Below are 12,150 nucleotides of genomic sequence, written 5' to 3'. Positions count from 1 at the left end.
GCCATCCCCAAAACACGCAAACAGAAGATATCAGACTGCAACAGTGCAAAACTCCATTTAAAGGTTTTACATCAGTTACATCAAACATGCAAACAAGAGGTACACAATATATGTGCAGACTTAGGACTGCAACTACAGCCTATTTTCATCATCAATTAACCTCTCATGTGTTTTTTTTATTTTTATTGTTGTTTAGTCAGAAATGCCTACTGGGATAATAGTAATGAATTTTATTTGTATAGCACCTTTCATAGAAGAAATGCAGCTCAAAGTGCTTCACATGAAAAGATATAAAATGACCGTAAAAACATGTTAAACATGAATGTAAAATGTATGTAAGATGAAATAATAATAAAATAGAAAAAATATAAATAAACATTAAGGAAAAATAGATTACATAGTTAACTTAGAATAATATAAAAATAGAGAAAAGCAGGAACACGTCAAATAATTTTCTGTTAGTCGACTGGTAAATTAATTGCCTGATGTTTCATCAAATAGATGTATCTCTTACACCTTTCTAATGGGCAAGTTTGTGCTCTCTAAGATTGAGAAGTAACTTAGTAGAAGGCCATTAAATAAATACAGGAATACTCACGAGAGTCTGACAGTGAGGTTCTGTCTTTAAGTTCCCACAGTTAGTCAACCACTATCTAAATAAAAAATGATAATAAAGCCACTAAAGGTCAGCAGACCCATCCTGTGAAAAAACACCATCAACCTCAAACCTCAGGACAGTGCTGGAAAGTGAAATATAATGGAAATTATACTGTGTGTTAGTACATCTATACTATGTTACTCTCTTCTCTTTGATGTCACTGCGTTTGCTGCACCATCACAGAGGTTTGGCTCTAATGTGCTGAGACGGGAACACTGTGTGACACAGAGTCAGCACCCACACACAATCTGACATGAGTGTCCTGATGTGACATAAGGCCCTGACATACACACACACTAACAGTGTTCATTTTTGCATGTGTTGAAACCTATGTACACAGGTACTTTGCAAGGCCCCTTCCTGACAGACACAGTAGATGATCATGTCATCTCTTCAATGCTAACGTCAGTCATGGCACTAACGTCAAAAAGGTTTAATTTTCCCACAGACTAAAATGCAATTTCATGCTTCATATAAAGTGTATTACTTTGTTGTACGGCTGTCAGCTAACTTCCCTTCATGACAGAAATTTGTTTATTATGTAGCATGATTTCCTCATGGAGGACACAAAAGTTATTACCTCAGCCGAGGGAACAACAATATGCTTTTAGACCTGTATTTTTGGTTGTTAATTAGCACAGTATCTCAAAATCTTAGATTTTGGCTAAATTTGGCTGTTTAAATGTGGTGCAGACAGGGCCACCATGTGGCCATTCATAAAGCACTTCATATTTTGGCTCGTAACTCTCTTTTCTTGGTTCATTTTTACAACTTTTCATTAGAGCGGTCTATGTCTTATAAACTGCTGTAACTTTTAAATGAGCAACTTTATATTTTACACAAAAGAATTTATACAAGGCCCTAATGTTTCGATATAGGATTTAGATATTATTCAAAAATCAATGCTTCCATCTTCCAAGAAGCATGATTGTCTATTAGTATGATATTACTATATTACTATTACTACTATTTTGATGCCGATCTAAGACCAGACTAAAAGTTTTAAAACATTTTTCCATTAAAAAAAAAAAAAAGCTTCATGGGATTGTGCAACCTCATTGGAGGTTGGGCATATGGAAGGAGTTTAAACTCCAAACATCAACCTGCCTCCTGTTTTTGTTGTGCCTCCTGCAGTGATTCCCCACTAACATTAACTGGAAAGGATGTGGATGCTGAGTTGTTAAGCTGTTTTATTGCTACATCAATAAATTGGTTTATTAAATATCTGGGACCTTGTACACAGCCAGGGTGAGAAGGCTAAAATGCTTGATGAAGCAATATTTCCAGGAATGTTCTGTTTGTGACTACTTAGACTGGAGGGTCTATGGACTAATACATTTTGGGAAACACCCCATTAAACACAACATTGTGCAAGTAATAACTGCCCCTTTCCAGTATTTACTGCAATAATTTCTGTCTTTAAGAACATAATAAGGTCAGTCTTGAAAAATGATCATAGGTGTGACAGTCTTACATCACTGTGTTTCTTGTAGCTTTTTAGCAAAGGAGTTCAGAGCCGAACAAAATAGCATGATAAAATATACTCAACATACTCATTCCAATTCTATCCTGTCCAAAACAGGAAAAAATCTGGGCACTGATCAGTAATGCTTAGTACCCTCTCCAAAAAAATATTACTGGCTATTTTTAGACTACTGACTGGGGAGGAATCATTTAAACCCAATCTAAAAAACTTCATGGCACGGGTAAGAGGCTTGTGTAATTTCCATCCATGACCCTTCATATCCAATTTCATAGTGATCCACAATAAGAGCTCTGAGGCTGTCTGCCCTTGTATCCACTCCAACCTTACTTTAAAAGAGAATCATGAGTGAATTATATCACCAGGGTCTATCAATTTATTCTCACCCCCTGTGCTCCTCTCATTTGCCATTTTCATCTTTTGGCTCTTTATTCTTTATACACATCTTTATTCTTGAATTTCCACATATGTGCCTCCTCTTCTTGAATATATTCCAATCTCCTCCCCTTTCATACACCTCTCTCCTATTTCCCACTGTGGAAACCTATCCTTAGCTTGCCTGTGACATAACCTAGTAAAAGAAAGAGATCGGAGTTGATGAAACTACTTGCGTACATGTGACGAAAGAAAGACGGACTGACATATGGGACAGAGGACCTCCCCTGTCACTCCTTTTCAGAGCCATGAAGGTCCACATGGATGGCCAACTTATCTAATAAAGCTAAAAACAGAGCAAACCATTTCCCACCAGTCTACGTAAATGACACCACTTAACTGCTGCCCTGTGTGGCACAGGGGAAAAGATGAGGAATATTTTCAGTCCAGAAAAGGAAATGGTTAGCTTGGGAGATAATAGGGAATTTGCTGAAGGATTTAGAATCCCCCATTGTGTCTTCTGTGTGTCAATGAATGAGACACAATAGAGAAAGAGCGTAGGTGTATACACTTGAAAGAATCTCATCTTTACCAGTGTCTCAGATGCCTCTCATTTAAAAACAGGCCAAAAATTCTGCCAATGCGGAAAGAGGATATTTGACCTCTTTCCAACACAAACTTGCTTTAAGTTTTATGACACTGCCACTCATTTCTTATAAATTCCTGAAATAAGATAAGTTGGACTTGAAACAAGTACTAACTCCATTGGAGAAATTCTCTTTTTAAAGGCAAATGGCTCTCAAGTGAAACAACTATTTGTTTAGATGAGTTTCATAAGAGGAGAAAGACACTCACTCACACACACACACACAAACACACACACACGATAAAGACGGAGAGAGCAGCTGATGTAACTCCTTTAAGCTGAACAGACGAATGCCTCATTGAGATGTCAGGTAATTAAATTTAAGGCTCCTGAGCCCCCGCGTTGTTATTTCACAATGGTGCAGTGACAAATGTGGATTTCTTAGACTCTTTATTCTGTAAATCTACACAGAACTATGGTGGGATTTAAACAGCAGTTTAAAAAATATCTTTGCTTGAACAACAGTGAAACTTTTTTTTCTCTCTATTATCATCTCTAGACAAAGCATGGCATTTTGCATGTAAACTGTTTCTGGAAATTAAAAGCTTCAATCCAGTTGCTAAAATAAGATGCAAAGTTGGGTGTCAACATAAACATCATTACATAAGAGTATGTGCGTCACTTGAACTAGGTTTAATTCTTCCCAGATGTCGATCTTTAGTCATTCGCAGCTGCCTGTAGAAGCACAGCTCATCATGATATACAAGCCTGGCAATAAACACAGCATGTATTTAGCCATTCAGACCCCTTCACTTTTTGCACTCTTTATTGCATTGTAGATTTAATTTTAAATGGCTAAAATTGCAATTTTTGCTCATCAGTCTATATATACCCATAATGACAAAGTGAAAACAGGGTTTAAGAATTTATAGGGCCAGCCCTCTAATCACAAATATCGATGGCTGACTAACTGATCACCAGTCACTAAATAGGCACAGTTTCTATTAGGGTTAGGCTTTTTTCTTTTCAGAAACGCACCTAGCCACAAATCTAGCAACTTTTTGGACAAAGTAGCCAGTAATGTCCCGCAAGAGGCCCACCTTTGTCTAGCTACTCTGTTCAGTGAGTGGTAGAGAGGCTGTGCAATGTGTGACAGAAAAAATAAGAACGATATTCTGCTTCAACTTTCTCACTGAGTTATCATAGTGAGCAGGTAAATAAAGCCGCCTTTGTTTTTATTTAATGTGTTTTGTGATTTTGTCAGACGACATTGCGATTATGTGCCATTTCTGAGCAGCAACATGGAAATGGCTTGGAAATTAACATGTAGTCTTAATGAATCACATTTTAGTCACTATTTCAAACTTGTTCCGTTGTCTGACGACAGAAACAGAAAAACATGTAAATGAGAACATCTTTGTTGGAAATCCGGCTTCAAAGTGCTGTATATGTGAGCACAGAGAGTAGGAGGGATGTAAACAGGTAAAGGACTGAAAACTGCAGACAGAATGCAAAAACGACTTCATTACAGCGGTACACTTTTCAACCTGTCCTCAACTTCGCACATTGGCCATATGCAGGCAAACCATATACTAGGCTTTGGCCTAGTCTTGTATGCCAATTCATTAAAAAAAATAAAAAATTCTGAAAATCCTCGAAATGTATGTGGAATCCACCTGGAGCAAACTGAATTGATTGGACAATGTTTAGAAAGGCACACACCTGTGATACAAAGACCAAGCCATGAAGTTCCCATGAAGATTTTCCAAAGAACTCTCAGTTGCTATAGACCTCTGTGATAAAATTGTGGTGAGGCAAAGATCAGGGTAAGAGCATAAAAGTATTTCTTCATCTCTCGGTGTTCCCAGGAGCACAGTGGCCTCAATAATTGTAAAATGGGAGATGTTTTGAGCCACCTCCTAAAAGGTAGTCGTTAAGCCAAACTGAATAACCAGGCAAGAAGGACTTGGTCTGGGAGGTCACCAAGAACCAAACAGTCACTCTGAGTTTCAGATGTCCTCTGCAGAGATAGGAGAACCTGCCACAAGGACAACCATCTCAGCAGCACTTCGTCAATCAGGTCTTAATGAAAGAGTGGCCATACAGAAACCACTCTGAATAAAAGACACATGACAGCCGAGTTTAAAGGACTCTGAGAACACCACCTTGCACATAACCTGAGACTAGGGACACAGTTGACCTTTCGACATGACAATGATCAGAAACATAAAGCCAAGACAAAGCTGGGGTGGCTTCAAGACAAGTCTCTGAATGTCCTTGAGTGGCCCAGCCAAAGCTCAGGCTCAAAGCTCATAGAACATCTGTGGACAGACCTGAAGATGGCAGTTCAAAGACACTTCCCATCCAATCTAATGAAGCTTGAGAGGCTCTGCCAGGAAAAATGAGATAAACTGCCTAAATCCAGGTGTGCAAAGCTTGTAGACACTTAGCCAAGAAGACTGGAATCAATTGCTGCCAAAGGGGGCAATCTACAACACAGTACAGTGAGCAAAAAGTAAAGAGGTCTGAATACTTTCTGGAGCAACTGTACTTGTGAGTACAGTGTATGCATGGGGCTAAATTCAGGTACATTTAATTACCAGACTTTGATGTCAATACAGTTAATTAGAAGGCCGAATGGAGAAAAAAAAAGTCTTAAAGAGCTATTTGTGAAATCCTAAACATGTGGACCAGAGTTATGTTTTTATCAGGGGCTAACGACTGCCTTAGACAAGGGCAACCTCCTGCTGTCTTTGTGCAGGATTGTTAATTTTCAGGAATTCACCAGTTGCACAGATTTTATAACTTGGCACAGAGTAGCTAAATTAAGGAAACAAAACTAAGATATCACGCATACAGTGTTCGTTCAGTACCCAGTCTTTTCAGCGTTGGCTTAATGTAACAACTTACACTTATAACCATGTAGGGTTAAATATCTTCTCTTTTGATGCAAATTATGTGGCCCCTGCTTTTGCGTCATTGTGGTTTTATATCTGGCTGTAGGGCCATCTGGGTCAAATACTGCTACTGCTACTCTCAGAGGAACACACTGTTAAAAGTGACAAGCTTGGCAACTGATTTTAATTTGCATTTAGAGTTATTGAGCTATCTCGTGGAATTGGCAGATGATTTTGTTTAGAAAAAAGTTTATTTTTCATGATGACACCTTTTCTTTCAACCTTTATTTCTTTCGACTTAAATGAAATAAGAGAAAAATGCATTTTCTAAATAAATGTATTCCTTGAAACTTGCTTTTGTCTCAAATTGTCATTTTGCCAGTTCTCCTATACTTTTATTCAACGAACAAAGCTGAATGGTGAAAACGGTATGAAGTACAGACAAATAAATTAAAAATCAGAAGTTACACTTGTCAGTTTTTGTTGTTGCTATGTAGCTTTCAGGAAAAAAGGCAACATGATCCCCTCTTGGGTCCCCTGAGGCAGCATTAACCTTGTAAGTGAAGCAAGTAAATCAGTCTCACGATGGATACATGTGGCTATTTATATCCCCCGAGCCAATTAGAGAAGAGATGATGAAGTGGCTGAGGGTGCAGAGAAACACCACTGACAGCCTGTTTAAAGAACCTCAGCAAGTCCTCATTGTGCTCGCTTAAGTGCTGAGAGAACAGGTGGACACAGCTGGCAGCATTTTAGGGATATGAGCCAACACCTCTAGACTGTAACCAGAGCACTGGCAGTGTCTGCTGAGACATCCCATGGTGCTCACAAACATGTGAACAAGAGTCTAACATGCCGCAGAGCATCCAAGATAGCACTGGTTGAAATGAGGTTTAAGTTAGAACATCAGCTTAGGAAGAGCAGTCTGGGTGGTGGAGGTTGAGGCTGAGGGCTCCACACCTGGTTCCAGAGAGAAGTGTCTTCTTGGAAACTGCCTGCTTTAAATGATGTTAGTAAGTAAGGTTTGGGTGGTGACCATGATGATTCTTGGGTACAGTTACAGTTTGCACAAAAGAACATGGTGGGGTTTCATTTTACCAAACCCTTTTACTGCAGCACAAGAATATAAGTATCATTAACTTCTGTATTGGAAAATTATTTTGCTCATGTCAGCTAAAACTCTGGGAACGGGCAGAGCAAAGACAGGAGATAATAAGACTGATATAATGACAGGATTTGCTTGACAGGCCATAGACATTGGCCACAAATCCTGGTAAGATGGACAAAACTATGGTTCAGACTCTGCTGACACACTATATCAGGTTTAAATTGCTGCCAAAGACATGGTTTAATGTCAACTTTTGTTTGGATTGTGCTGTCCACCACTGACACAATCTATTTAGGATGGTAAAAGACATACAAAGCTTCAACAGATTCATGGACTAAATAAAAAAAACACAGATGCTAGCTAACTTTAACCCAGTCACCTAGAGAAGTGCAAGGCTGAGGTGTGACCTGCCAGCCCTGGACCAGTCTGCTGAATACAGTGAGTAATCATCTCAATTGCTTACTCCATAGAAAAATTAGGGGAGAAAAAAAATCCTAGCTGAGAGCTAGAATGAGGAATGCGTGATGCTCCATAGCGTGACCAATTTCACAGTCATTTCTGTTTCCTTTTTCTTTGGTTCTTCCACAGCTGTGTCACCAAGCCCTTTGGTTATATTACTCTAAACTTTATAAATCATTTGCTGCTCTCACGCACTCTTCCAAAATCATAGAGGTCTGCAGCACATGGGAACAATTCTTTGGCTTGCGTGAGAGCTTGTGTGATGACACACGTGTGTGCGTGTGTGTGTGTGTGTGTCTTTCACTCATTGTTCCCCCCGTAATGCCATTCCTTCCAGTAATCTCCTGTACTTCAGAGCATTTATAGCTAATGGCAGGCACACATGGGTCAGCTACAGGACTTGAACCGGGGTCATCTTGTTTGAGGAACATTCTCTGACCACTAGGCAACCCTACCATTACAAATAATATTGAATGGTTTTCTAGAAATATTAATTACATGAAAAAGCCTGGAGTTGCCTACAGCATTACCCTGGAGGGTCCTTCTTGTCATGTCAAATTTATTTTTCTGGCCCCTAAGTTTATCCCAAAGGACCTTAAAATCTGTACAGCAACAACAACAACACGCTTAACTTAGGAACGATAAATGGGAAAAACATCAGGAACAGAAAAAGAGGAGTGATCCCTCTTCCAGGACAGAAAAACATGTGATAGGTGTCACAGGTCAGAGAGGAAGCAGGACTAGAAATACAAGACACACAAAATTACAAAATGCGACAATAAACTGCAAAGTATAGCAGGGTTTCAAATACCATTTTGCAGCGGCAGGTCACCGCTACGAAATGTACATAGGGTAAACACAATTGGTAGGACTGGATAGAGAGTAGATGGAGGAGAGAGGACTGGAGCTAATGTTTTCCACAAACCTTGTAAAAGTTGTGGTTGAAGACATTTTGGACTCTGTTTTGAACATGTGGGTCTCTCCTCAGGAAAGGAACCTTTGGTGCACAGGAGGTGATGAGTTTCATGTCTCCAGCCGCGGCGTTGCCAGAGTTCTGAGTGAAATTAAGAAAAGAGAACTCAAACTTAAATTCAAGGAAAATTACATCTCAATACAGACCATGTTGTTTGACTGAAAGCTGTACAGTGGCAGATGCAGGTCAGCAGCCGTAATAACTGCTTAGCACCAAGGCCAAAAAATCATACACACATCCGTCAGATCCAGATTATTATCTGGAAAAGTCATAGATCTACATAATTTCCTGAGAAACTGACTAAACTGTAGATTTTTTTATTTATTTAATTGGTTCCTCTCTGGCCCATGGCTCAGTATTTTTTGCGTAATCCTGCTGACAGACAAACAAACCAACCAAAAATTGTAATGTTTGAAAACAACATGACCTCCTTAGTGGAGATAAAAAGATATTAGGATCTAGTGGATTTATTCTTTGACTTTTACTGCCTTACTGCAGTTAAACTAACTTAACAAGTTGATTAGGGTGTGTTCCTGTATGTGGGCAAGTGAATGAATACACGTGCAGAGTGAGAATACAAGAGTATGACAGAGAGAGACATTCAGTCAGACAGGAGATGCAGTGAACTGGGATTTTAACAGGGTTTTTTCTCTCTCATCGTATCACAGGGACCACCAAGTCCTCTCTGTCGATCAGGTTGCCATGGCAACTGTGCCAGAGATGAATACTGAGACACGTTCTCTAGACACTATGTGGGATAACATCTCCACAGTCACATGCAGGCAACGTCTCGTAGAGCAAGCACTGACACAGAAACACAGACACATGCAGATTTATGCTGCTCATACAGAAGTATACTTAATCTAGCACCAGGTCATAGGGCCACGAAACATGCCACAGATCAGAGACTTATTGTTTCGGGCTGCAGTCCAGGGGCCCATCTTTTCTATCAGTGACCCTGTCAGTGTATGTATAATGTATGATAAAAATATGTTATTAGTGCTCAAACAATTACAATCAATTAAATTGATTAACAAAAAAATTAATCAGCAATAACTTTGCTCATTAATTGACTTGTCCCTGGGGGTCTTAATAAATTGTGACAGATGTTTTTACAAATCATAAAAAAATATAACTAGCAGATCAATTGATTCTCTAAATTTTTTTATTAACAAGGTATTGTATCATGCAACTACAATTCAAGAGCATCATAAACTAGAATACACTTGCAAAATCTGAAAAGCTGAATGACATATCTCTAAAAAACAGTATAACCTTAATGAAAGTAGGATTTATTGCAGGAATGTTATGCTAGACTGCTTTAGTTTTAGCTAGTTTACAGAATGACACCTGAGTGTATTTCTAATTGAGTAAATTAATAAAATCTGAATGTACACGTTATACAGTATATTTCTTATTGTGGTTTCTAGAGGCCTAGAGGCAGATGGTCACAGCAGGTCCCCCCCCTACCTGTGCACACACAAACACCCTCTAGGCGTAGTCAAATATGCATGCCTTGCATGCCGACCATTACAGAAGCCTGCAGTCATATAGGCACCACTCAGAAAATACAATATACATGCTTTGACAAACAACATTTTACGCATACTGGTAAAAGAAGAGGATCATTACGCGGATCAGGTACTGTTTGCATGCTCTCGGGCTAACTTTGGTCTCATATGCTGTAACAGACAGTTAGGGGAAAAAATCAAATGCGGGTGAGCAGGGAGAGGCTGAGGCTTCCGCGTTGCGCAACACTATTGGACTACACGTCAACATATTGTGCTTTGCCGGAGGAAATTACTTCCCTGGACGATTATTATGAATTATTAAGCAAGGAGTTGGGTGAGAGGAGGATGGGGCAGGTGTATGAATCAACCCAATCAGTAAAAAAAAAACAAAAAAACACCTACAGACATTTACATACACGTGGTATTTAAATCCCAATTCAGCTATTCTGCTTCACCGTGGGTGTCAATAAATAAATAATCTAATTAATGACCTGCGAAAAGTACATAAACGAGTTATGTAACTCTATGGTTAAAGTGGAGCTTAGAGTTTTCTTTCTTTCTTGCTGAAATATGGTTTTGTGTCCAACTGTCGACCACCAGTTTGTGATGCAACACTAGCATTTTAACCTTGGAGACTTCAATTTTTTCTGAAAAATAGCCTAAATATAAGCACCACAGGTAATTTGACAACACTTACCGCTGTTTAGAAGATATTCCCATTTTTCCAAAAATACATGTACCTAACTGGAACGATAAATATGCCACATATTGACCTGTAGAAGATTTTTAACACGGTGCCTAAGTTTTCCCGAAAAGATTAATTAACGGCTGAACAGTTGTGGGACCCGGAAGTGACACACCTTCTCTCTTAGTTTGTCTTCAGGGGCAAGAAATAAATGACAAATATAAATTTAAAAAAGTATGAAAAATTATATGTAAAAAATAAAAATAGTGATAAATAAGATTAATATTGATACACTGATAGTAAAACACTCGATTTGTCATACAAGATTAGGCAATTTGTCACACGTCTCTTCCGGCGACCATTTTTGATTGGCTGAGAAAAACTGTGGAGAGGAAAACACTCCGTTTGAAAAGCAGTTGACAGGTTTCTCAGTTTTGCCTGAGACAAAAAGCTTTGGGTTCACATCAACCAAAGAGACTTAAAAAGAAGAAGAGTCTATAAAATTGGTGGTAAGTGTTGTTATTTATCTTTGAGAAAAAGTGAACAGGTAACTTGGTTAAACTGCTCTGACTCAAATGTAAACATCAATGCAACAGTTTTAGCCGTAAAATAATAACAGTTAGCTAGCTACATAAGTGGCACACTGTAGTGCTAAACACAGCCTGAACCTAAACACATTTATTTTGAACTAAACTGCACAGTGTATCAATTTACTACCTTGTATTTCTTATACTTTACAGTGCTTTGCCTTAAATTTATTCAGAAGAAATACTCTTCCTGGCTTCCTGGCTATTACAGTTAGCCAGCTATTTCAGGTAAAATCTTGCCAGCTACAAATTCAGTATTTATCCTTACTTAACATGTGGAGGTGGTACAGTGCTGGTTACTGCAGGAAACCTTTTGACACAACCAAGCTAGTGGATTCATCCATGCCCTTCACATCCATCTCAACTTGGCAAAGTAGTAGGCTGTAGAGAAGCAGTGAGTGTGGGATTTCTTTTGTTATTATGGCACCTGGTTTAACATAAAACACCATGTAAGTCAAAAGTGAGAATTAACAAGACCTAAGCAACACAAAATATTGAATGGGTTCATTTTAGGGTTGAAAGCATGGTTGTGATGGAATTTGCTTGAACTCACTTTTCTTATGTGTATTAGGCACATCTGAACATTGAAAGTGAAAGTGAGTCCATTCCTCTGTGGGAAATGATATCATAGCGAAGATTTGTGATAGTAAATAAAATAATTTGCCAGAAATTCATTTAAAGTAAATGATGAACTGTACTTCCCTCGGAGCTGGCCTGTGTATTTTTGGACTTAAGCAATGATCCTGTAACCATGGAAACCCTCTACAGAACAGCTTACGTCCTAGAATTGAAGCAGGAAACATTTTTTGTAACAGGAATCATGCTGTA

General features: G+C 38.8%; 1 protein-coding gene and 1 long non-coding RNA gene across 9 annotated transcripts in view; one reads left to right on the top strand and one right to left on the bottom strand.

Moving 5' to 3' along the window:
- LOC139626050 (uncharacterized) overlaps positions 1-10,888 on the bottom strand; it is a 32,333-nt gene extending 21,445 nt beyond the window's left edge. For both annotated transcript variants that reach the window (XR_011692089.1, XR_011692088.1), the window contains exons 1-2: positions 10,748-10,888; positions 8,492-8,620 (exon numbers count right to left, since the gene is read on the bottom strand). This is a non-coding gene — a long non-coding RNA (uncharacterized lncRNA). The remainder of the gene's footprint in view (positions 1-8,491; positions 8,621-10,747) is intronic.
- The window catches only part of sgip1a (SH3GL interacting endocytic adaptor 1a), a 75,212-nt gene continuing 72,885 nt past the window's right edge, over positions 9,824-12,150 (top strand). For 2 of the 7 annotated variants that reach the window (XM_071486198.1, XM_071486193.1), the window contains exon 1: positions 10,758-11,244. The gene's annotated coding sequence lies outside the window, so the exon portion shown is untranslated. Of the gene's footprint in view, positions 10,181-10,756; positions 11,245-11,475; positions 11,551-12,150 lie in introns of those variants that run through there. The other 5 variants (XM_071486191.1, XM_071486192.1, XM_071486195.1 and 2 more) reach the window with 5 other exon arrangements.

Source organism: Trachinotus anak, unplaced genomic scaffold (assembly GCF_046630095.1).
Source record: "Trachinotus anak isolate AG129_WGS33_773 ecotype Australia unplaced genomic scaffold, CSIRO_AGI_Tana_v1 ptg000010l, whole genome shotgun sequence".
Taxonomy (NCBI): domain Eukaryota; kingdom Metazoa; phylum Chordata; class Actinopteri; order Carangiformes; family Carangidae; genus Trachinotus; species Trachinotus anak.
This window is presented reverse-complemented; position numbering and strand designations above follow the sequence as displayed.